Source organism: Lactuca virosa, chromosome 3 (assembly GCF_052849685.1).
Source record: "Lactuca virosa cultivar CGN04683 chromosome 3, Lactuca_virosa_CGN04683_v6, whole genome shotgun sequence".
Taxonomy (NCBI): Eukaryota; Viridiplantae; Streptophyta; class Magnoliopsida; order Asterales; family Asteraceae; genus Lactuca; species Lactuca virosa.
This window is the reverse complement of record NC_136428.1, coordinates 316,520,800-316,546,055: the sequence shown is the minus strand read 5'-3', so window position 1 is coordinate 316,546,055 and position 25,256 is coordinate 316,520,800.

Below are 25,256 nucleotides of genomic sequence, written 5' to 3'. Positions count from 1 at the left end.
CTAAAAAGAATTTCAAGAACTAATCAAGAATAAAACCTGAGGTTCTTCACTAGCACACGACATGAGGTTTATAACCTATCGTGTTGACATATTCTGTGCCCATTCCAGTTAAAGTTGGCTTTGCATAGGAGTTCTGAAAGTTCTCAATTGGTTGCATAACAACTTGGAAGCAATGGCAGGCCCTGTACTGCCATGTGGCAAGAAGTTAAGTTTGCATAAGTTCAGTCCATATGAGTTTGGATTTGTCATTATCCTTGTCTTGTGACTATGGTTTTGACGACTCACATGGATAAGAACACATACACCATAAAATCTAAGGGTCATAAGGTTTCTCTCCGATTCATGAAAATGATGGTGAGGAAACACTTCCACCAAGTAGATTTGAAGCAGATGGCAAAAGGTCTAAACAATTGAGACTATGATTACGACATCCCTTTTCATAGTTCTAAAATTGTTTAGACACACATGCATGCTATCTAAGGAAAGGTGTGTGATTTTGATAAAGTTTTATCAAAGCATCTCGTATTAGAAATCTGAACTTTGGTAAGAAAGTCAATAAAGTATTGATTTCTAGAAGTCCAGCTGATTTCTGAGTACATGTCAAAGCTAGTGGGAGCATAAGTGTTATGCTAATAATCATCATGTTAGTGGGAGCATGATAATTATTGTTAGTGTTGCAAGTTAGCAATGTTAATTATAGAAAACAAAAGTTTCAATTCGTGAGGCTGTAGGGATTGAAAAAGTTGTTTTGCTATAATTAAGGGAGAGGATATACTTCATTTCAGTTCTAAAGGCTTAGATTGAGACCTTAATCATCTTTAGTCAAGAATATATATATATGAATTTCATGTTGGATTGGTTCAACTTAAGGAAATTCTATATATTGCGTTCTCAAAATTCGATTATGATTACGACATCCCTCTTCATAGTCAAATTTTGAAATATTGTAGCAAAAGACTGGTCTAGACTCATGTCTTTATGTGAGACATCATGAATCGTGTACCATTTGCTTTGGGTACAGGATCGATTTCATGTGCTATAATATTTGTCATTTCTAAATTTTTCCAAATGCCCAGAGGCATTAAGAAGGGAAAAGGTCTAGAATTGGATATGACTAAAATGATTAAGCAATTGTCGAGGACAATCTGAGGTTTACCAAAGATTGGTTGCTCAGGGACAGTTGGAAGTATAGTGCTAATTTTGGAAGGACCATATTGACATATTCTGAAAAGAGGCATCTCTTATTCAGAAGTGATAGTCAAAATGAGAATATGGAGTTGTCTCCATAGGTGGAAGTTATCTGTGTAATATTAGAAAACTAAATGCAAGAAGCATGTCCAAAGCAATGTGCTTTGAATATGAGACTTAGTTTCCATGGAGTTGATCCCCATTGGAATACCTTATAATGACTGTTGACAAGTCTTTGTGACTTTGTACATATTCATTACAGGAGGGTCAGTGCATATAAGTTTAAAATCTAAACAGATTTCGATAAATGATAGGAATTTGAAATTCTCACATTTTTCGATAAGGATTTGGGAGTGTGAAATTAGAATCATTGAAATTATGTTCAATTGGTTTATTTCACAAAGTAAGGATCATAGACAAGCATAGAGTGCATACTTGGTGTATGGCAAAGCTATTGTTTAAGAAAAACATAGTGTATATGCTTGGAGCATGGGACAACTAGTGTTTTTAATCCAAGTATAAAGTTGATAAAACCGAAATAATGAATAATGAGTAATTAGTATGGTGATAAATAAAAGTGTTTATTTATATTCATAGGGTTTGATACCATATTTGATTCATTTATTCTTGCGTTTCACTTTGCATGTTTTGACTTCCAGAATAACTAAGTCGCTCTTCCTGAATGATTAAGTTATTCAAACCATCCACAGTCGGTCATATGTTGGAAGTAGATATGAATCAAGACTGTCATGGGTTGGTTTGTAGAGGTCCAAGTTGGTGGACAAAGTGGTGCTACAACACTCATGAGTGCTCATAAGTTTTGAGTATTGGATTCAACCCGCGCTCATTTGAATCACTTCATGGATTTTATCACGAGTGATCATGAGACGATAATATCTTATATTCTTCAAACCTAGAGATATGAGTTGTTACTATGAGTTGGTTATACATTGATTGCACGAAAACGCATTTGGTAACTCGATGTTATAAAACGTGCCTTTGTGTATGATTCAACAAGTAGTAGAATAAGCCATATGCGTCGAAGTTTATCCATTCCTTTTACCTTCGGGATAAAAGCGATATATGTGGGCCCCTCGATGATTTAGCGATGACACATGTGAGTGCTTGGCCAAGCCAGGACTGATTTGATTTGTTCAATCAGTCAGTCATCATAAATCGAAAATCGGGAAACAACAAATGGATAGAGAGAATGATTATAATCCATGTCTCAGTCCATATGATATCTAGAATGGAGGAATATATGATCCCTTATCTAATGGACAAGTCATTGACAAGGTCAGAGTTCGACAGCGGCTTTAAGAGCTACGATTGCCAGTTAGGTTTTGAAGTCATACTCAATAATAGTTTTAGACTTATCCAAGTGGGAGACTGTTGGATTAATGTCTAAGTCCATAACTATATTTGATATGTACTTGACCCGACCCGGCATGGTCCATTTGGGTTGCACTTCACCGGCACAATTTATATGGATAGTCTTTTGAGAATAGTATATTTATGATTTATATTAATATATTCTAAGTTCTAATATATTAATATGGAATCATATTATTTAATTAGTATTGATCAAGAATTAATTTAGAAATAATTAAGTGATCAAAAAGAACTAATTAAATATGGACTCTTATATATATGGAATGGGCCAAGTTCATTTAGGTTGGGCTAAGCTTTCATGGATGGTCCATGGAGCTTTTAACCCATGGATCCTATGTAAATGAAAGGTCATGGGTATTAGGGTTTACATGGATGTAACCCTAATCCTCCATAATATATAAAGGGGTCCTTGGCTCACAAAATTGACACAAGTGTGTGAAAAAAAGTGTGGGCCGATTTTAGTGAGCATACATATTCTCTCAAGTTCTTCCAAGGTGTTTTGGTGATTTGTGATTCCACTTGAGGCTTCCACACTATTGGGGCTATGCTCTTAAAGCTTGAAGACTTCAAGCAACATCAAAGGTATGTCATCAAACTAGAACTTTGTAGTATAGTTGCTTCATAATATGCTAGTTAGGATGAAACCTTGGAATATTGATTATTTGCATGTATAATAGAGAAAACATAGATCCAAGGTTTATAGGGTTGCATGTACACCATAGGAGTGTTAGAATGCTCAAAACCCAACAATATTACCGTCTCGCGATCACTCGAGAGAAATTCCATGAAGTAATACCAGCGAGCGTGGGTTGAATCCAATACTAAGAACTTACGAGCACTCATGTGTGTTGACGCCATGTCCAACATCTTAGACCTCTACAACCAACTCATGACAGTCTTACTTCATATCTACTTCCAACATATGACCGACTGTGGATAATTCGAATAATATGTAAACACAACATAAATATTCTGGAAGTCAAAACATGCAAAAGAAATAATAGTAAACGATTGATAAAAGATAGCAACACTTTACTCATAAATAAACACAACTTTTATTCGTCATCAAATGTCAATTACACTTTAAAAAATTTCAAAAATTATCTAACTACTAAAACTAATATCATCCTTCAGCCCTATGCTCCTTGCATGCTGGAGATGCTTAACCCTACCCAGTCCCTTCATGAGGGGATCTGTTGGGTTCTCATCCGATGATACCCTCTTTGCCATGAGAAGTCCTTCTTTTATACGATTTCTGATGAAATGGTATTTTCTGTCAATGTGTCTGGATCTCCCATGATCCCTTGGTTCCTTTGCTAAGGCAACAGCACTTTCACTATCACATAAAATCTCTATGGGCTCCTTTATAGCTGGTACAACTCCAAGGTCTCCAATGAAGTTCTTTAGCCGTATAGCCTCCTTTGCTGCCTCGCTTGCCACTATATACTCTGATTCGCAAGTTGAATCAGCCACTGTCTCCTGCTTGGAACTTTTCCAAGAGATTGCTCCTCCGTTTAAGGTAAAGACCCAGCCCGACTGAGAGCGGAAATTATCCCTATTAGTCTGGAAACTAGCATCACTATACCCTACAACTCTCAAGTCATCACTCCCACCAAGGGTAAGGACCTAGTCCTTAGTCCTACGCAGGTACTTGAGAATGTTCTTTACCGCAGTCCAGTGAGCCTTACCAGGGTTCCCCTGATACCTGCTAACCATGCTCAAAGCAAAGGCTACATCAGGACGAGTTCAGGTCATACCACACATGATCGAGCCTACTACAGAAGCATAAGGTACTCGACTCATTTCTGCTATCTCAACCTCGGTACTCGGGCTCTGAGTCTTACTCAGTCTAGCGTTACTCTGGATGGGTAACTCTCCTTTCTTGGAATCTTGCATGCTGAACCTCTTCAGCACCTTCTCCAAGTATGTACTCTGACTAAGCCCAATTAGTCTTTTACTCCGGTCTCTCAGAATCCTTATCCCTAGAATTTAGGCAGCTTCTCCAAGGTCCTTCATAGCAAAAACACTTCCCAAGCCAGGACTTCACTTCCTGCAAGGTTGGGATGTCGTTTCCTATGAGTAGTATGTCATTCACATACAATACCAAAAAGCTAACTATACTCCCACTAGCCTTGACATATATACAAGATTCATCTTCACTCCTCGAAAAGCCAAACTCTTTGACTTTCTCATCAAAGCAAAGATTCCATCTGCGAGGTGCTTTCTTTAATCCATAGATGGATCTATCAAGCTTACACACTCTATTAGGGTACTATGTGCTAACAAAACCCTCTGGCTGATTCATGTAAACATCCTCAGCCAACTTTCCATTAAGGAAAGCGGTTTTGACATCCATTTTCCATATTTCATAGTCATGAAATGCAGCAATGGCTAACAATACCCTAATAGACTTAATCTTGGCTACTGGTGAAAAGGTCTCATCATAATCAACTCCTGGAGTTTGAGAAAAGCCCTTTGCAACCAGTCGCGCCTTATAAGTGTGTATATTACCATCTATGTCGGTCTTCTTCTTGAAGATCCACTTGCACCCTACTGTCTTACGACCTGGTACATTGTCAACCAAGTTCCAAACATGATTGTCATACATGGACTATATCTCGCTGTCCATTGCCTCTTTCCATTTAGCAGACTCGGGGCCTGCCATGGCTTCCACATAGCTGTTAGGTTCATCTAGACTTACCAGTGTCTCATCACTGATAAGTATCTCACCTTCCGTAGTAATATGGAAACCATAATGGTGCTCAGGTCCATTCCTAACCCTTGTGGAACGCCTCAGAGGTACAGACTCGTCAATTGGATCAACAGGAGTTTCCTCCTCAGGTTGACTGCTAGGGTTTGAGGTTCCTTCACCACTTGACTCTTGAATTTCTTCAAGGTCAATTTGCCTCCCACTGTTTCCTTGGCTTATGAACTCTCTCTCTCGAAAGACACCCTTCCTTGCTACAAAGACCACATTCTCACCGGGTTTGTAGAAGAGGTAACCAAAGGATTTCTGTAGGTAGGCGATGAAAATACACCTCTCACTTCGAGGTTCGAGCTTGTCGTGAGTCTCGTGTCTCACGAAAGCCTCGCAACCCTAAATCTTGATGTGGGCTAGACTAGGAACTTTTCCAGTCCACATCTCCTGAGGTGTTTGGGCAACCTTCTTGGTAGGGACCAGATTCAGGATATGGGCGGCAGTCTCTAAGGTATACCCCCATAATGAGATTGGTAGTATAGCTCGACTCATCATGGAATGAACCATGTCCAACAAGGTTCGATTACACCTCTCAGCTACACCATTCAACTGTGGTGTCCTGGGAGGTGTCAATTGTGAGACAACCCCACATTCCCTCATATAGTCGAGGAACTCAGTACTAAGATACTCACCACCGCGATCGGAGCGAAGCATGTTAATGTTCCTGCCCAATTGATTCTCTACTTCCCGTTTAAACTCTTTAAACTTATCGAAAGTCTCTGACTTATGCTTGATTAAGTAGATATATCCATATCTACTATAATCATCTGTAAAAGTCACATAATAACGATTAGCATCTCTTGTGGCAGTTTTGAAGGGTCCACAAACATCCGTGTGCAATAGATCCAACAAACCTTCACCCCTAGCACACGAACATGTGAAGGGTGACTTTGTCATTTTTCCAAGTAAGCATGATTCACAACTATCATCTGACTTTAGGTCAAATGATTCCAAAACTCCATCCTTTTGGAGTTGGCCTATGCGTTTCTTGCTTACATGTCCAAGACGACAATGCCATAATGATGCTTTATCCAAGTTATTATCATTAGTAGAATCAATACACAACACATTATTTCCTAAATTATCTACAACAGACACAGCTTCATACACACCATCACAAGGTAATGCTTTAAAATAAAACACATTATTAAAGAAAGCATTTATTCCACCAACTTCATTATCAAAAGAAAAGGTAAGACCTTGTTTGTACAAAGAAAGAAAGGAAATAACATTTCTTGCCATTTCAGGCGAATAACAAGATTTATTCAAATCTAAAGTAAACCCACTACTTAGTAACAAAGTATAAACTCCAATCTTGGTGACAGGTGAAACTTTCCTATTCCCCATGATCAAGTTTATCTTTCCATGCTCCACATTCTCACTTCTTCTTAGTCCATGAAAATCAGAACAAATATGAATACCGCAATCGGTATCAAGGACCCAAGAGTTAGAATAGGGTGAGTTATTAGATAATATAGTGTAAATACCTGCATGGTTGGGTTTCAATTTCCCATCCTTCAAATCTTGGTGGTACTTTGGGCAGTTCCGCTTCCAGTGCGCCTTTTCGTGGTAATAGAAGCATTCAGCCTCTTTGGGATCAGAAGAAGGTGTAACGAAACCTTTCTTGGTTCCGCTTGAAGAGGAGCCATCAAGGGTCTTACCCTTGGTACCCTTCGAAGGGTTCTTCCTCTTCCTCCCTCTACCTTTCCCGATTGCCAGGACAGGTGCTGAGTTTGGAGTAGTAGTAGGAGTGGTCACAACCGACTTACCTTTGATACCTGATTTTGCGGTCTTTATGAGTCCTTGAAGTTTGCTGACCTGTGATATGTCATGCGGAATTGATCATAACACGATGGTAAGGAGTGAAAAATAATATCTACTGCCAACTCCTCTGGGAAGTTCACATTCAGCTACATCAAGCGGTCCACATACCTTTGCATTTTCTACATGTGGCTTGTGATGGGTTCACCATCGTTCATTTGGGTTGTGATCATAGAGGAGATGATTTCATATCGCTCTTGACGAGCACTCTGATTGTAGCAGTCCATCAAATCCTGGTGCATCTCAAAAGGATAGTAGTCCTCATAGGACTTTTGGAGCTCGGCTGTCATTGTGGCCAACATGATACATGCCACTTTGGTGGCATCTCTCTCATGTGCCTGGTATTCAGCGATCTCCTTAGGAGTAGCAGACGACTCATTAAGTTCCTTAATCTCCTTGTCGAGGACATATTCTTTATCCTCATACCAAGTGACCATCCTGATGTTCCTGATCCAATCCACAAAGTTGGATCCATCGAAGATGACTCTACCACAAAGGTTCATGAGAGAGAACCAGCTGGTAGGGTTTTAGCCAGAAGCGGCATTGTTGGAAGACATCTGAAAAGAAGAAAGACAAGTTTAGATTAGATATAAAGATAGTCCTTAATAAGACACCCAAATATAATAATAAGGCTAGGACCCAACACAATAATTTATAACTTAGAAGAGGGATGCCGTAATCCAAGCTATAAAATATTTGAAGGTAGGTGAATGAAGATTCACCAATTTCCACCATGAAAAACGAAATAAATTATTAGGTTTTATTTGGTTTTCAGAAACTCCTAGATTCTTTTGAGATTCATTGAACTTTTCAATGGCATGTTTCGATCTCGAGTGTGCCCTTCAAGTTTTGTGACTGGGATGCCGAGGATCACAAAACAAGGTGTGAAGTAACCATGGAAATTACTTGGTACTCTTAATGTTTATCACTCAATCGATGTGCCGGTTAACCACACACGCTCCACCGACCTATGATAAACCTTAAGCCACCCTTTTCCTACCTTGTTAAGTCCAGGTTAGTGTGCCGGTTAACCACACACGCTCCACTAACGACTTAAACAAAGTGCAAAGTGTGATTTCATGGGTTAGCACCTTATTCACATTTTCCTAATGTAACTAAGATTGAGAATTTATAAAACATTTAGTTACTTTACATTCATCATACTTTTAATGAGGATTAAACTCATTGTCCTACCCATTCGGCTAACGACCCTCCACCAGTCAAGGAAGCGGTGGGTGAGAGTGGACACCCATTAAGCTGCCATTTTATACGCAACAACCTTATACCCCCCTTATAGAACGGCTTCGTGAATGAGGGCTACTAATGGTAAAACGACTTGTTCTTATATATATATATATATATATATATATATATATATATATATATATATATATATATATATATATTATTAACTTATAATATTATAAAGTATAAGGGTTGAAGTTTAACTTTAAAATTGTAGGGGTTGGAAATAATGTTTTTATAGTGACTTTACATGTTCCAAAACATGAGGGCAAATTTTGTAACTTTCAAAACTTTTCATCTTTCATAACTTATGAGTTAATGGTTTATTAAAATGAGAGAATTTTCATTTTATGTAACCTATGTGTTTCTTTAATGGACTTTAAAAGAGTGACTTTTGGTAATCCATAACTTGAGGACAAATTATGGATTCCATTAAAACACATAATGATCAAGAATTAAACTACCAAGCAAGTTGCAAATAATTCCTATCGTAAAAAACACATATAAGACTTGAAATGTTGATAATATCTATTGAAAATGGATTAGCATAACCATTACACCATCTAAAACAAGTTTTATAAGACCAAAACAGTTTAGGGTAATGTTTCTAGTCCATTTCCAGCAGCAAAACTTGAAAAACTGCACTCTGGGCATTCTACTCGTCGAGTGCATGAACCTACTCGAAGAGTAGGATGATTTTACACATGGACTCGTCGAGTCCCCCATGGACTCGGTGAGTTCCTTCAGCAGAATGCATAATTTTCGACTTTTTTCCAACAATTTGCATCAAGTATCAAGAAAACAAGCCTAGGCTCTGATACCACTGAAGGGTTTTGAGCATTCTAACACTCCTAAGGTGTGCATGCAACCCTAGAAACCTAGGATCTATGTTTTACTAAGATACATGAAAATTTGATTTCCAAGGTTCTTAACCTATCTAGCATGGCATGGAGAACTTGAATCACAAAAACTAGTAAGAAAACATACCTTGCTTGTTGCTTTGATTCCTTGAGAACCTTGTGAGCCTAGCACCTCAAGTGTGATGCCTCAAATGTCTCACACAACACCACATAACTTGGAATAACCTTGAGAGAAGTTCACTAACACTGAAAAACGGCCGATTTTGCTTACCATAGGGCTTCTTATATAGTGTGCCACATGTAGGGTTACTCCATGTAAACCCTAATGTGCATGGCTTTTCATATTCCATGATCCATGGGTTTATAAGCTCTATTGACTATCCATGGAGCACATTATGGGTTTTAGCCCAATTCATATAAACCATGGATCATTTGCCCACTATACAAGAATGGATGATTTACACAATCAACCCATATATTTAATTAGTCTCCTTTTGATCACTTAATTAATTCCAAATTAATTCTTGATCAATACTAATCAAATAATATTATTAATATATTAGAACTTATAATATATTAATAAACCTTAAGTGTCTTTTCTCTCATTTTGTCACACCCCAAAACCAAGAACAGCGGAAATACGTTCTGGGGTGGAGGACGTCATTTACAGTATTATAACAATGCATAATAGTGAAAACAAGCAACAACATCCATTGCATTAATATAATAATTGTAATACAAGCGTGTTCTGTATAGTTTGTAAGACACCAAAAGTATAATCAAAGTAAAAGATGAGTCTTGTATGTGCTCCATCTTCTCAAAAGGCTGCATCTGTACCTGTCTACTAATGACCTGAGAATACAAGTTATTTTGAAAGAGTTTATCAGCATAAAGCTGGTGAGTTCATAAGTATTTAGTGTCATTGCTTGTATAGAAATGTTTACAACAATGTAGTAAAATAGCTGATATCAATGTTTGAAAATAGTATACTCCCTAGAAAATCCTATATTTTCTAGTAAAAGTAGTCTTCTACTAAGACCCGGTTGTTTGCATGTTTGATCCTTTGAAAATATAAAAGTTTTCCCAGTGAAACTATCAGTATGAAAATATAGTTTTAGACTCCATTCATGTAAAGTACTTGGGAAAATAATGTTTTACCCCCAGCAGTGTCACTGCCGGCTGAATGTAATAAAAATGCAGACTCCAGGTAGTATTAAATGTACAATACACCTCGGGGAGTCTGTTTTGCCTTTAATTCTTAAAGTGTTAATTAAACGTATGAATGTGAACTCGTATGTAACCATGCTGATTGACGATCGAATAACTGAGGACCCTACAGGTCACACGTAGTATGGTGACATTTTGTCACCCCTGGGCCTGGTCGGCTCGGACTGTAGCTAGCAGTCGAGATGTGGGAGTGTCTGTCCCATATAGATCTATACACATAATGCCCGCTCTCCCTCCAGGAGAGTCTGGTTACACAGTGATAGCACAATGAAGTGTCGTATCGAGAAGTAGTATGTCACATTCTATTTTAGTATATTCTCTTGTATTTTGTATAATGTACTTTCTGGTATAATGCATAGAGTGTTCTCTTGTATAGTATATAGTATTCTCTTTGTATAGTATTTAGCATGTATTGACTCGTAACGGTACTGACTCTGGTAGGTGTCATTGTAATAGTAGTAATGAGTAGTAATCCTTAACTATACCTATTATAGTTAAATAGTAAGGTTGGTTGCATGCCTTTGATACACAAAGGTACTGAACTGTAGTGAAGACTTTTATATCTAACACAAATATATATGATATATAACTAAGAAATACCCTAAGTCCACAACCAAACAAGGAACAGGAAATAAGGTGTGCTCATGTCCAGCCTCATTCCTAGGGAGCTTTGTAGCGACTGCCAGAACCTCGAAGTGAATCTGCTATCTCTATCGGAGATAATAGATATAGGAACACCATGCAATCGTACGACCTCCCTAATGTATGTTCTTGTGAGCTTCTCCATTTTGTCAGTTTCTTTGATGGGAAGGAAGTGTGCGGACTTGGTCAATCTATGGACGATGACCCATATGGTATCAAGTCCACCCGATGTCTTAGGTAGCTTGGTTATGAAGTCCATAGTGATCCGCTCCCACTTCCACTCAGGTATCTCCGGTTGTTGGAGTAGTCCTGATGGTTTCTGGTATTCGACCTTGACCTTGGCGCAAGTAAGGCATTTACTCACGAAGGTAGCAATCTCTGCTTTCATGTTAGGCCACCAGTATGACTTTTTAAGATCTAGATACATCTTATCTAAACCTGGGTGGACGGAGTATCGAGTGTTGTGCGCTTCCTTCATGACCACGTCTCCGAAACCACCGTGTTTTGGTGTCCAGATCCGGTCCATGAGATATGAGGTTCCGTCACTCTTGGCTTCCAGGTTATTATCCATTCCTCGCAGGGATTCTCCCGCTACATTTTCAGGTTTCAAAGCTTTGAGCTGAACCTCCTTAATTTGTGCGGATAGATGCGAATGGATAGTTATTGTTAGTGACTTGACTCTTCGACAAGAATATTCTTTCCGACTTAGGGCGTCTGCTACCACATTGGCCTTGCCCGGATGATAACGAATTTCGAATTCGTAGTCATTGAGTAGCTCGACCCACCGTCGTTGTCTCATGTTGAGCTCCTTCTGGTTGAAGATGTGTTGGAGGCTTTTATGGTCTGTATAGATGGTGCTCTTCGTACCATACAGATAGTGTCTCCAGATTTTTAGGGCGAACACAACCGCTCCTAATTCGAGGTCGTGTGTGTATAGTTGACCTCGTGTGTCTTCAGCTGTCTTGAGGCGTAAGCGATGACCTTACCTCGTTGCATCAGAACACAACCGAGCCCCTGATTAGATGCATCGCAGTATACCACGAAGTCGTCTATCCCTTCGGGGAGGGATAGTATCGGTGCGGTGCATAAGGCTCGTTTCAGGGTTTGGAATGCCTTCTCTTGTTTCTCTTCCCAGTCAAAGGCCATGCCCTTCTGGGTCAATGTTGTAAGGGGTTTCACGATTCGAGAGAAGTTTTGTATGAACCTACGATAGTAGCCAGCGAGGCCTAGAAATTGGCGAATTTCCGTAGGCGTATTTGGTGCTGACCAGTTCTTGATAGCCTTAATTTTGGATGGGTCCACGTGGATTCCTTCTTTGCTAACCACGTGTCCTAAGAATTCGACTCTTCGGATCCAAAATTCGCATTTAGAGAACTTCGCGTATAGCTTCTCCGATCGTAGAGTTTCCAGGACTTGTCGCAGATGATCGCTATGCTCTTCCTTACTTCGAGAGTAGATAAGTATATCATCAATGATGACGATTATGAACTGATCCAAGTAAGGACGGCATACTCTATTCATCAAGTCCATGAATACTGCGGGCGCATTGGTTAGTCCGAACGGCATCACTACGAACTCGTAGTGCCCATAACGACTTCGGAAAGCTGTTTTCGGAACATCCTCCTCAAGTACTCGTAACTGGTGATACCCGGACCTCAGATCGATTTTGGAAAAGTAACTCGCCCCTTGCAGTTGGTCGAATAGATCGTCTATACGAGGAAGAGGGTAATGATTTTTGACCGTAAGCTTGTTGAGTTCCTTATAATCGATGCACATACGGAACGATCCGTCTTTCTTCTTCACGAATAAGACTGGTGCTCCCCAGGGTGAGAAGCTCGGTCTTATAAAGCCCTTGCTGAGCAGTTCGTTAAGTTGACCGGACAGTTCTTGCATCTCAGCAGGCGCTAGACGATAGGGCGATTTGGCTACGGGGGTAGCTCCTGGGATTAAGTCGATCCTGAACTCGACCTGATGTTGGGGAGGTAATCCCGGTAGCTCTTCCGGAAAGACGTCGGGGAAATCGCGTACTACGGGGAAGTCTTTTAGGTCTTTTGTTTTCTCGCTCGTATCGACGACATGTGCAAGGAATGCACGATACTCCTTACGCAAGTACTTCTGGGCTTGAATACTTGAGATGAAACGAAGGTTCGTACTGGGTTTGTCTCCGTAGATCAACAAGGTTTCGTTATTCGGTAGGTTCAAACGGACGGCTTTGTCGAAACACAGGATATCGGTACGATGGAGACTCAACCAGTCCATGCCTATGATGACATCGAAGCTCTTGATTGCTACTGGTATGAGGTCGATAGGAAATGAGTGATTATCTAGCGTGAGGGTACAACCTATGTAGATCTCGTTAGAGCTTTCTGTCTTTCCGTTAGCCATTTCTACGACGAAGGTTTCTTTTAATGGTTTCGATGGTTGTTTAAGTAAGTGTTTAAAGTTTTGGTTTACGAAACTGCTCTCTGCCCGACTATCAAATACGATACAAGCATAAGAGTTATCGAGAAGGAACGTACCCGTGACTACTGTGGGTTCTGCTACTGCTTCACTGTGGCCAATAGCAAGTAGTCTGCCTGCTCCTCCCGCGTTCCCAGCCTTTGGACAGTTTCTTTTGAAATGTCCCACTTCGCCACAGCCGTAGCAGGCATGGCTTACTTCGGAACTAGGGACCTGGGAAACGGGTTTGGGTGGTGTTCGGCAAAACCGGGTGCTATGGCCCTTCCGGTCATAGTTAGTGCAATGCATTTCCTGGCAGGGGCCGTTGTGATGGAAATTGCACTTGGTGCACTTGGGTAGGCTTCCTGCGTATGTGTTGGTTGGTACAGGGGCAGCAAGAGTAGTGGCAACATGGACAGCCACTATTCGTTGGTTATTGGAAGAGGATTTGGCTGATTTACCCTTCTTTCGGTCCCACCGCTTCCTTTTGTTGTCGGATGTCTTGGTCGGTGCAGTGGAAACTGTTGTGGTTGCTGATGGAGTGTAGGGAATTTCATGATCAATCAACCTTTGGGCCAATTCCTTGGCACTGTCAAAGGTCGTAGGGTGCGATGCTATAACGTTCCCTTGATATGGGGGCACTAAACCCCAGATGTATCTTTCAATCTTCTTGCCCTCTGTGGGGACCATGTTAGGACATAGCGTCACCAGGTCGCAGAACCTGGCCGTATAGGCCACTATGTCGGTGTTGGATAAGGTGTCTAAGTCCATAACTTATTTGGTACATACTTGACCCGACCCGGCATGGTCCATTTGGGTTGCACTTCACCCAAACTGTTTATGGATAATTTTATGAGAATTGTATACTTACGATTTATTAATATATTATAAGTTATAATATATTAATATAAAGTCATGTTATTTAATTAGTTTTAATCTTTAATTAATTATGAATTGATTTACTGATTAAAACGAAGACTAATTAAATCATGGGCTATTATATTTATATGGTGTGGGCTAATACTCATTTGTTAATGGGCTAAGCTTATATGGAAGTCCATGGATGATCCATGGAGCTTTTAACCCATGGATCCTTGGAAAGGAAAAGACATGGGTTATTAGGGTTTCACCCTAACCATGCACACTATATAAACAAGCTCATGTTGCATGAAATAACACACTAATGTGTGTGTAAGTGTGGTGGCCAAAATCAAGAGTTAGTATACTCTCTCATACATTTTCCAAGTTTGTGGTGATTTGTGATTTCCATTTGAGGCATTCACATTATTGGTGCTTGGCTCTCAAACTCCAAGGAATCAACAATCAACAAAAGGTATGTAACTCATCTAGTTCTTTTATGTTTAAAAGTACCCCATGCCATGCTAGATAGGTTATAAACCTTGGAAAATAATATTTTGCATGTATCTTAGACAAACATAGATCCAAGGTTTAATAGGGTTGCATGTACACTTAGGAAGTGTTAGAAAGCTCAAAACCCAACAGTAGTATCAGAGCCTACGCTTGTTTGTTTGATACTTGATGCAAAATAGTGATAAAAAGTCGATTTTTTGCTGTCTGACTGATGAACTCGCCGAGTCCATGGGGGGACTCGCCGAGTTCATGTGTAAACTCATCCTACTCGCCGCGTAGGTTCGTGCACTCGGCGAGTAGGAGCCTCAGAATGCAGTTTTTCGACTTTTGCTGCTGGAAATGGACTAGAAACATTACCCTAAACTGTTTTGGTGTTTTAAAACTTGTTTTAGTTGGTGTAATGGTAGTTCTAACCCATTTACAATAGCTTATATCAAAATTTCATGCTTTGTATGTGTTCATATAATTCTTGAAACTTTGATGATCATGTTCATGTTCTTATGAATTTAGAAGATGATAGGAATTATTTGCTGAATTGTTTAGGATTAATTCTTGATCATTTATGTGTTTTAATGGAGTCCATAATTTGTCCTCAAGTTATGGATATCCAAAGGTCACTTCTTTTAAACACACACTTAAAACACATAAGTTACATAAAATGAAGAGTCTTCATTTTTATGAACCTTTAATTCATAAGTTATGAAATGAAAAGTTTTGGATAGTTACAAAACTTGCCCTCAAGTTTTGGAATTTGCAAAGTTTCACACACTTTAATAAACTTTAATTCCAAACCCTTAGAGTTTTAAAAGTTAAAATTCAACCCTTATACTATTTATAACATTAATGGTTAATTATTATATATATGTATAAGATCAAGTCGTTTTACCGTTAGTAGGCCTCATTCACGAAGCCGGTCTATAAGGGGGGTATAAGGTTGTTGCCTATAAAATGGCAACTTAATGGGTGTCCATTCTCACCCACCGCTTCCTTGATCGGTGGAGGGTCGTTAGCCGAACGGGTAGGACAATGACTTTAAATTCTCATTAAAAGTATAATGAATATCATAAAGTAACTAAACCTTTTATAAATTCCCAATCTTAGTTACTTTAGGAAAATGTGAATATGGTGCTAACCCATGAAATTCACACTTTGTACCTTACCAAGTCGTTGGTGGAGCGTGTGTGGTTAACCGGCACACTAACTTGGACTAGTAAGGATCACGAAGGGTGACTTAATGTTTATCATAGATCGGTGGAGCGTGTGTGGTTAACCGGCACATCGATTAGGTGATAACATTAAGGGTACCAAGTGAGTTTGCATGGTTATTCACACCTTGTTTTGTGATCCTCGGCATCCCAGTCACAAAACTTGAGAGGGCACAATCGAGATTGAAATATGCCATTGAAAAGTACAATGAATCTCAAAAGATCTAGGAGTTTCAAATCCAATTAAAACCTAATAAATTATTTCGTTTTTCATGGTGCAAATTGGTGAATCGTCATTCACCTACCTTCAAATATTTTATAGCTTGGATTACGGCATCCCTCTTCCAAGTTATAAAATATTGTGTTAGGTCCTAGCCTTAATATTTCATATTGGGTGTTATATTAAGGACTTGAATCAACTAACTTGATTTTCTCCCATTGTAGATGTCTGGTTCAGACAACTATGATCTTCCCAAATCGCTTGAAACAAGCTTTCCTCCTGAAGATGATGTCCCTCAACATCATGCTTCACTCCCTCCACCTCCTCCATTTATTCTCCCTGACCCACAAGTCCGAAGACTTGAAAGGTTCAAGGTCACTCAAGCTCTACTAGAAATGAAACATAAAGATGGAAGACCTGTGTGCACTCATGTCTTAGGAATGAAGTCACACATTGACAGGTTGAGAATGTTGGGTGCTGTTATTTCAAGGAAGTTCGCTGTTGACTGGGTTCTTCAGTCACTTCCTGAGTCATATAGTGAGTTTATTAAAGACTACCATATGACAGATCCTGACATAACCCTAATAGATCTTTCTTATTTGCTTGTTGCTGCTGAATCAGCAATGATTTGGCGCAATGGTCAAGCAAATATTGATGGAAGGTCTAATTCTCAAACTTCCATGGACATGGACAACGGTAACATTGGAAGTCCAGAAAAGCTTTCTCTTCCCAATGAAAAGGGATCGGCTTTGGTCAACCCGGTTGACCAAAAGGTAAAGGGAAAGGCTAAGTCTGTGATTGTCTCATGTACCATTCCCGAAGAGTCTATATGTTTTTATTGTCATGAGAAGGGACATTGGAAGCGAAGCTGCCCTGAATACCTGAAATGTTTGAAAGCAAGTGGAGACAAAATGTTTGACTCGGCTTTAGGTAAGTCCACTATCTAACTTTGTTAAAATTCCTAATTGTTGATTCTTATTACATGATGTGACTAGGTTGCATCTTGATGTTAAGCAGGATCGAGCAAAAGGAAGGTTAAAATAAGAGTGTGCTGAATCTGATCACGAAGATGGATTTCTATCGCATGGTTCGAGGATCGGATTTTTGAGCCACTACTTAAAAGTTATGATAGATTGCTAAGAAATATGTAAGAGCATAGTTTTCATTTGAAGATGCATTATAAGGAATATTTTTCCGTATTTTAATAAAGAAATAAAAGTTTTGTTTAGTTTATTTTATATTATATCCCCTTACAATGGCATTTATGGAAATTGATGTTTGTATGTTTCTAGCAATATTGGAAATATGAGTTTGATTCTCTCATATGTGGTAGTGTCTGAATTTTCCAAATGAGGAAAGGTTCTCATCATCCAAGCTTCAGTTAGACAGAAACTTGGAATCATACAAGTTGTATTGTATGATGAATGAGAATTTTCATCTTTGTAAAATTGAGACTAATTCATTGATCACATGCATATGTGAGTAAATTGAAGGACTAAGGAATTAGGTACACTAGGTGTGTGCTGGTCAAGGTCCACCACAAAGATCAACTCGTCATGATTTACTAGAGATTAGTAAATATGGTTATACTTATAAGGTTAAGTATAATTCTGTAACATTGGAAAAGTTTCAATGTATGGCAGAACGGATGAGAAGAATCAAATATGGCAGGAAGATAAAAGTTTCTCAAATCTGAAAAGATGGGAGAGTACTTTAGTATCATGTTTTTATGATCATCTTAATGATTATGAAGCCATATGACAAATTCATACTCTAAGGACATCTTAGTGCATTGTTATGACTAAGAGGAGGGGTCATGAATTGTAGGAATGGTTAAAATAAAAAAGATGGATCATACATGTTTTTATGATCATCTTAATGATTATGAAACCATATCACAAATTCATACTCTAAGGACATCTTAGTGTATTGTTATGACTAAGATGAAGGGTCATGAATTGTTGGAATGGTTAAAATCAAGAAGATGGATCATACTTCGTTCCAAAACAACTCTTAGAGTCATAATCCAAGATTGTAACATTGAGTGACATAAAGTAAGGTTTAAAACACTTATCAAATGTAGTGTAAAATGTTTTCTACTCCTGTACATTTGAAATTGGTAAGTTGTGATGTCTTGGATAAGACAAAGACCAACTAAGACCAATTGTGTGAAGTGTTTATCTTGATAAGAATCTGCACTATCCCTTGAATATTTGTTTTGTCAAGGAATGGTTCTTGACTAGGGAAACTTATATGTCAAGAGGACAGTGGGAGTCTTTACGATCCTGAAAGGATTTCAAGATATCAAGAGTAAAACTTGAGTTTTATCACTAGCACACGACTTAAGGTTTGCAACCTATTAAGTTGACATAATTCTTGTTTCTGTGTCTGTTCCTATTAAGTTGACTATGCATATGAGTTCTGTTAGTTCTAAACTGTGTGCATAACAGCTTGGAAGCATTGGTGGGCCTTGTGCTACCAGATGACAAGAAATTAAGATTGAACAAGTTCAATCCATGTAAGGCTGAATTTGTTACTAACCTTGTCTTGTGATTATGGTTTTGACAAATTCACATGGATAGGAACTCATACACCATAAAATCTAAGTGTCATAAGGGTTCTCTCCGATTCATGAAAATGATGGTGAGGAAATGCTTTCACTAAGAAGATTTTAAGTAGATAGCAATTGTGCTGTTTGCATTCTCAAAGTCGTTAGTGGAGCGTGTGTGGTTAACCGTCACACTAACATGGACTTGTGAGAAATGGCAAAGGTCTAAACAATTAAGACTATGATTACGGCATCCCTTTTCATAGTTCTGGAAATTGTTTAGACACACATGTGAGCTATCTAAGAAAGAGTGTACGAATCTAAATTTCAGAAGTCCAGCTGATTTCTGGAAATATGTCAGAGCTAGTGGGAGCATAAGTGTTATGCTGATAATCATCATGTTAGTGGGAGCATGATTATTATGTTTAGTGTTGCAAGTTAGCAATGTTAATTATAGAAAAACAAAAGTTTCAATTCGTAAAGTTGTAGGGGTTGAAAAAGTTGTTTTGCTATAATTAAGGGAGAGGAAATTATACTTCATTTCAATTCTAAAAGCTTAGATTGAGTTTTAATCATCTTTAGTCAAGAATATATATATGAATTTTATGTTGGAATGGTTCAACATAAGGAAATTCTATATATATTGCGTTCTCAAATTCGATTATGATCACGACATCCCTCTTCATAGTCGATTTTTTTGAAAACATGGAAAATTAAAAAATATTGTAGCAAAAGACTGATCCAGTATCAGGTCTTTATGTGAGACATCGTGAATCGTGTCCCATATGCTTCGGGTATAGGATCGGTCACATGTGCTATAATATTCATCCTTTCTAAATTTTCCAAATGCTCAGAGCATTAAGAAGGGAAAAGTCTAGAATTGGATAAGACTAAAATGATTAAGCAATTGTCGAGGACAATCTAAGGCTCACCAAAGATTGGTTGCTTAGGGACAGTTGGAAGTATAGTGTTAAATTTTGGAAGGACCATATGGATATATTCTGAAAAGAGGTAGCTCTTGTTCAGATATGATAATCAAAATAGGAATATGGAAATTTTCCATATTGGGAGTTGGATATTAAGAATCTATGAGAAAGTTAGAAACTTTTATGCAAGAAGGATGTTCAAAGCAATGTACTTTGAATATGAGAGTTCGTTTCCATAGAGATGATCTCCTTTGGAATCCTCTGTAATGACTGATGACAAGGTTTTGGTGACCTTGTGCATAATCATTAAGAGAGGATCAGTGCATATAAGTTTAAAATCTAACAGTTTTTTTTGGTAAATGGTAGGAATTAGGAATTCTTACATTTACAATAAGGATTTGGGATTGTGAAATGAGCATCATTGGAATCATGTTCAATTGATCTATTTCACAAAGTAAAGATCATAGACAAACATAGTGTGCATACTTGGAGTATGGCATAACTATTGTTTAGAAAAACAAAGTGTACATGCTAGGAGCATGGGACGACTGTTGTTTTTGTTCAAGTATTAAGTTGATTATTTGAAACATTATACAATGAATGATGTGTAATCAATATGGTGATAAATAAAAGGTGGTTTTATTTATATTCAAAAGGGTTCTGAGACCATATTGGATTCGATTATTATTGTGTTTCACTTTGCATGTTTTGACTTCCATAATAACTAGGTTATTCTTTCCGAATGATTAAGTTATTCAAACCATCCACAGTCGGTCATATGTTGGAAGTACATATGAATCAAGACTGTCATGAGTTGGTTGTAGAGGTCTAAGATGTTGGACATGGCTACAACACTCATGAGTGCTCATAAGTTATGAGTATTGGATTCAACCCACGCTCACTTGCATCACTTCATGGAATTTATCTCGAGTGATTGTGAGACGGTAATATCATATAAGTCTTCAAACCTAGAGATATGAGTTGTTACCTATGAGTTGGTTGTGCATTGATTGCACGTAAACGCATCAGTAACTTGATGTTATAAAACGTGCCTTTGTGTATAATTCAACAAGTAGTAGAAACAAGTATATGAGTCGAAGTTTATCTGTTCCTTCTAGTCCTTGGAGGATTAGAAGCGATATCTGGGCCCCTCGATGATTTTGTTTTGACCTATGTACCGGGCCCGGTCAGAACCTAATTGATGTGTTCAATTTAGTTCTTTGTCAAACAAATCGGAAATCGGGAAACAAACTGCTGGACAATAAGTACGACGTTGTTCCATGTATTTGTCCGGCTGATATCATGAGAACAGAGGATTATATGATCACTTATATAAAATGGCGCTTCATAGTTCAACAAAGTTTTCGAGAGCTACGATTGCTGGTTGGTTCCTGAAGTAACATACGCAAATACAATTATTAGACTTATCCAAGTAGGAGACTGTTCGATAAGGTGTCTAAGTCCATAACTTATTTGGTATATACTTGACCCGACCCGACATGGTCCATTTGGGTTGCACTTCACCCAAACTGTTTATGGATAATTTTATGAGAATTGTATACTTACGATTTATTAATATATTATAAGTTATAATATATTAATATAAAGTCATGTTATTTAATTAGTTTTAATCTTGAATTAATTATGAATTGATTTAGTGATTAAAACGAAGACTAATTAAATCATGGGCTATTATATTTATATGGTGTGGGCTAATACTCATTTGTTAATGGGCTAAGCTTATATGGAAGTCCATGGATGATCCATGGAGCTTTTAACCCATGGATCCTTGGAAAGGAAAAGACATGGGTTATTAGGGTTTCACCCTAACCATGCACACTATATAAACAAGCTCATGTTGCATGAAATAACACACTAATGTGTGTGTAAGTGTGGTGGCCAAAATCAAGAGTTAGTATACTCTCTCATACATTTTCCAAGTTTGTGGTGATTTGTGATTTCCATTTGAGGCATTCACATTATTGGTGCTTGGCTCTCAAACTCCAAGGAATCAACAATCAACAAAAGGTATGTAACTCATCTAGTTCTTTTATGTTTAAAAGTACCCCATGCCATGCTAGATAGGTTATAAACCTTGGAAAATAATATTTTGCATGTATCTTAGACAAACATAGATCCAAGGTTTAATAGGGTTGCATGTACACTTAGGAAGTGTTAGAATGCTCAAAACCCAACAGTCGGTGCCTTTCATTTGGGGCCCCACAATTCCTCCTCTAGCTTCTGAATTTCGCCCCTCGGGCAGTACTCCCTCGTCAACAGGTCCTTTAGTGTATCCCAGCCCATGGCGTTGGCTGTCACCAAAGAGAGTGATTTGACATGGCCATTCCACCACTTCAAGGCCCTTTCGGTGAAGGTGCAAGCTGCGAACTTTATCTTGGTCTCTTCGGGGCACGATCACATCTCGAAGATGGCCTCAGTTCTTTCGACCCACTGGGACAGTGCAATGATCACTCCGGTCCCATTGAAGAATGTTGGTTTGCAGTTCATGAAATCCTTATAGGTACACCCCTGTGTACGTGGGTGGATTTCACCATGTCTAGAGTTCGTGCCCATTCCGGCTCCACTTGCATCACCAGAATTTATTTGGTCCATAGTTGCGGTCACAGCTACAGTCACAGCCGCCTGGAACATCACCGCATCAAACTGTTGCGGAGGAGGTGGTGGTGGTGGAGTTTGAATTGCAGGCGTGTTTCGGGTCGGGCGCTTGCGAGGAGGCATCTCTTACTGAAAATTCAGAAAAATGATGACAATGGTGAGAAACAATTGTAAGAATGATGGGGGTGTTTCATGGACTAAATCGCCATAGTCCAACTATTAGATAGAACATACTAATAGATTAGAGAAACACAAGAGTAGAAACTTTCACATAGATTAGATAACTGCCAATATTACTGGTATTACTAATGTAAAATGAGTTCAGAAAAGTTGACCTAACAGTAGTTCTTACATCAAACCATAAGGAAAAGTGTTGGCAGCTTAGAAGTCTAATTAGGGTACTTTTAAAAGTTAAGAATATTTTACAGACGAGTGCTTCCTAAAGTACAGAAAGAAAGGCTATTCCTTGATTCAAAAGTAATGACGAGTTGACATCTTCTACCGGCGACGGGTATCCCTCGGACGAACCCTTAGGTCTGCCAGTTGACGTACAACTTCTTGAAGATGTCGCTCATGTGCTCTTTGACGCACTCGGAGTTCCATGACTTCGGCTCAGGATGCAGCTAACTGTTGCTGTAGAGCCTCATTGGTCCTCCTAGTTCTATCCACAATCTCTTCGAGTTGGCGAATACGAACTGTGTTAAGGTTAGAGTTGGCATCAATTTCCACTACTCGCTCGATGGCTGCATGACCTTGCTCAATGTTCCTAGCAATCCTTCGGACCATGATGGGTAGGACCCGGTCAGCTGAACCTCCCTCGTCTATGTTGTAGAAGCTTCTGTCTCCTTTGGAAGGTAACGACTGGCCCTGTTCATCACTCCATCGATTCAAAGTTGTTGCCCACATGGGAGTGGGACCCTGAAACTCCGGACGGGGGTTGGGGTTTGGAATTGGAACTTCTCGGGGATGGTTGTTGACTTCTGGTTCGGAGTCGGAGTCATCTGAAGAGCCTTCTGCGAGGTGATCATCCAAAGGGATTGGGTGATCATCTTCCGGCTCATCATTAAGCCATCCTCCAATGCCGTGGTTCGGATAGTACAGATCGCCGGGAAGATGAAAGTCAGCCATGCTATCTACGCGAGAATGGGGGAAAGAATAGTTAATAGACGCACTAATCTAAGATACTTGTAAGATGATCGTTATTAGTTGATCCAATACTTGCATAGTGCATACCAATTACATGCAACCGAAACAGGATAGACCTTCGAATAAGTGATCCTAACTCTAAGTCCACAACCAAACAAGGAACAGGAAGTAAAGCAAAGATCACAGATTCTGAGTCTATATTGCCTTAGTTGCATGTAACCTTAGAGTATCCACTTAGCAACTATCGCCCTACTAGTAACGACCTTTTTAGTTCTCACATATGTAATTTATAGAAATACATAATACTCCTATAGTATTCTTGTTCTAATGTTCTTGTAGTAGTGTTGGTAAGTTTTTAGACTTGTTGCAACACCACACTCATTCTTAGGCACATGCTAGTCACTCCTAGAAAAATGTAGTTGATCAGGCTACATCTACCCAGTTTTGACTATATGTATCTAAGCCTAATTGTGATGTTCAACAATCTTAATAATATCGTTCTGTTCTAGTATGATACTGACCCTTTGTATGAATGGATGTATATATATACTTAGTTAAATATTTTATTATTTAAAAGTATATATTCTTGGTCAGAGTGTTTTAAATCCCGTTGTGTTTATAGTTCGTATATCTTTTATGGGTTGATATACTTGATTCACTATAAACAGTGCTCTGATACCAATCTGTCACACCCCAAAACCAAGAACGGCGGAAATATGTTCTGGGGTGGAGGACGTCATGTACAGTATCATAACAATGCATAATAGTGAAAACAAGCAACAACATCCATTGCATTAATATAATAATTGTAATACAAGCGTGTTCTATATAGTTTGTAAGACACCAAAAGTATAATCAAAATAAAAGATGAGTCTTGTATGTGCTCCATCTTCTCAAAAGGCTGCATCTGTACCTGTCTACTGATGACCTGAGAATACAAGTTATTTTGAAAGAGTTTATCAGCATAAAGCTGGTGAGTTCATAAGTATTTAGTGTCATTGCTTATATAGAAATGTTTACAACATTGTAGTAAAATAGCTGATATCAATGTTTGAAAATAGTATACTCCCTAGAAAATCCTATATTTTCCAGTAAAAGTAGTCTTCTACTAAGACCCGGTTGTTTGCATGTTTGATCCTTTGAAAATATAAAAGTTTTCCCAGTGAAACTATCAGTATGAAAATATAGTTTTAGACTCCATTCATGTAAAGTACTTGGGAAAATAATGTTTTACCCCCAGCAGTGTCACTGCCGGCTGAATGTAATAAAAATGCAGACTCCAGGTAGTATTAAATGTACAATACACCTCAGGGAGTCTGTTTTGCCTTTAATTCTTAAAGTGTTAATTAAAGGTATGAATGTGAACTCGTATGTAACCATGCTGATTGACGATCGAATAACTGAGGACCCTCCAGCTCACACGTAGTATGGTGACATTTTGTCACCCCTGGGCCAAGTCGGCTCGGACTATAGCTAGCAGTCGGGATGTGGGAGTGTATGTCCCGTGTAGATGTATACACATAATGTCCGCTCTCCCTCCAGGAGACTTTGGTTACACGGTGATAGCACAATGAAGTGTCGTATCGAGAAGTAGTATGTCACATTCTATTTTAGTATATTCTCTTGTATTTTGTATAATGTACTTTCTAGTA